The sequence below is a fragment of the Montipora foliosa genome, unplaced genomic scaffold (genome assembly GCF_036669935.1).
Source record: "Montipora foliosa isolate CH-2021 unplaced genomic scaffold, ASM3666993v2 scaffold_382, whole genome shotgun sequence".
NCBI classification, from domain to species: Eukaryota; Metazoa; Cnidaria; class Anthozoa; order Scleractinia; family Acroporidae; genus Montipora; species Montipora foliosa.
Genome location: NW_027179682.1, coordinates 447,501 through 450,000, shown reverse-complemented (window position 1 = coordinate 450,000; position 2,500 = coordinate 447,501).

Here is a 2,500-nt window from a genome sequence, read left to right as displayed (position 1 = left end):
GTTTGTAAGAATACTTTGTCTGCAGTGTGAGAAGATATATTTTTTGTGTGCAAAGGCTTTTGGTTTGCACTGTGCGAGGATTTTTTTTGTTGTGCGCGATGACATTTTGTTTGCAGTGTGGGGATTTATTTTGTTTGCAGTGTGCGAAGATATTTTGTTTGCGGTGTGCAAAAGTTTTTTCGTTTGCAGTGTGTGAGGATTCTTTTTAGGTGTGTGTTAGTGCAGTGTGCCAGATATATTTTGTTTTCAGAGTGGGATTGTGATTGTGGGAGTGAAGTCAGCATTTATTTTAATTTGTTTCCAGTGCATTTTATTTTGCAATTTGAGTAACTCCAGGAGCCTATCAATCGGAGCGTGCAACTTACCTATTTTCGTGCAACGGCGTTTTCACAAGTAAGGTTATTTTTAGATTGAATTTCCCGCTAATGAGACTCCCACAAGAGCACGATGACCAATCGCAAGAAATTAAGCTGACGTCATAGGGTCACCGAACCGGAACTGCCTTTGTTTTTTGACCTAATTCGCGGGAAGGGCTAGTCTAAAAATAAACCTTCTTGTGAAAACGCCGTTTCACAGACGCTGTATGGAAGTTGCACGCTCCAGATGGGCTCCTGGTAACTCCTTGTAATATGTGGCTGAATTAATGGAGGAAGGTGTGTCCCTCATGGGCACCGTAGATTTCAAAGTCAATGTTGCTGTAGGGGACACAAACTTTTCGCGTCAAAGCAGTTTGCTACAAATTCTTTCGAAATGTCCACAAACGTCCGGTTCAAGTACAGATGGTGATGTATCGTCCCTACGCCCAAAAGAAGGCGCTAGATTAGTGCCTTGGTTTTTACCATCTAGCCAACGTTGCGAACAATTAACCACTTAAATGACTAGATGTGGTGGCCGTTTCAAGAAAAATGGTGCTGCTCAGAAGATTGTCAATGGGTATTTTAAGTTTCTCAAAATTTTACTGTTAAGAAACGGAGGAATTGATTCAAAGTAGGGAATTTTACGGAGCTCCGCACACGCTGAGGGCGCGCAGAGAATCATAATTAAGAAAATATGGTAACCCATGGATGCGAGAAATTTTGGTTTTATAGCGGAATAAACTACATCAGTAAAACTCTTTTTTGACCTTGAACTGACAAATTTTCCCGACAGTTTCTAATTTTATTTTGATTCCTATTCGCTGGCTATTGACAGTTGACTCTGAAATGGCTTTTTTTTCCTTTTCCATTCGCTCGCTGAGAATGTGATTGTTTTCTTTTAAAATTCATGCAATTCAAGAAAATTCATTGCCAAACTGGTGAATTCCATAGTAAAATTCGCTTTAAAAACTGATATCACATTCATATCGGTATTTTGCGTGAAATTCACCGTGTTTTTCACTTGTGAGGCAATTAATTTTTCTACAGAAGAAAGCGAAGAAAAATATTTCATTTAAGGAGTAACCGGAAACACCAAAACGCGGACAATTCGAAAACCTTTTATTTTCACTAACCCTACAAGCAGTAAGAATAAATAACCAGGGAGCTCCGCTTTTAGGCTTGGCTAGATCTTTATATTAACCAGTGCTCCCAGAGCCTACTGTTTAAGTTTGTTGACTTTTGCAAGAGGAGTGCAATCTTGGACATAGTGGGCGACTGGGTTACACAAACGTGATGAGTTGATCGACTTCAGAAAGGTCAACGGTGCATCGGGCGAGGTTCTTTGAAAATTGTCTGGCATCAAGTTATACCTGAAAAGAGCGTGCAAGACAGTGGCGAAGATGATGCGATTGTGATGGACCCAAGATCTAAATATATAAACGTTAGAGACCAGGGGTTACTGTGCAACAATGGAAAATCTTTTGGAAGTTGTGACTTTTCACTTGCCTTACCAAGAGAAAGCAGTGAAAACGTGCAAAAGTGGCCCTGGTCAAGTAAATACCTAGTACCTAACATTTGCTACAACCGTTTTGGCCACGTACGCCTCGTACGTGTTCATTAAGGTGAAAGGATCGCGTCGCTTGACTTATCAGTATCTCACAGTTGACATGCTCCCACAGTTGACATGACACAAAAAGAAGCCAAGGAGAACGGCGGTTTTCGTACATCAGAAAACCTTTAAGACTGCTGTAAATTACGGATTCGATTTTTTAATCCTGACAGACGCAAGCATGCGACCTTTGCTCAAACCTCAGTGCGACTTAATTTTTGCTACAAAAAAATGGAATCCGGGACAACACAGCAAGTTAGACAACGAGATGAGCAAGCGAATTTTTGACGCAATTGGCAAATATGTTCACTCCATGCGGAAAATTATTGAATCGCAGTCTCGACGTGCTTACCAGCAAGGAACACACAATTTTGTCTCAAGATCAAAAGCACGGCTCTCAAATGCAAAATTGAAGTATCAAAAGAAGAGAGAGGAGGGGGTGGAGTTGCTTTTAAGACCCAAGATTGCCTTCAAAAGTTGCAGGAGACCAAGGGCACATCAGCGGATAAGGAAGTGGGCACAGTATTTTTCAGCT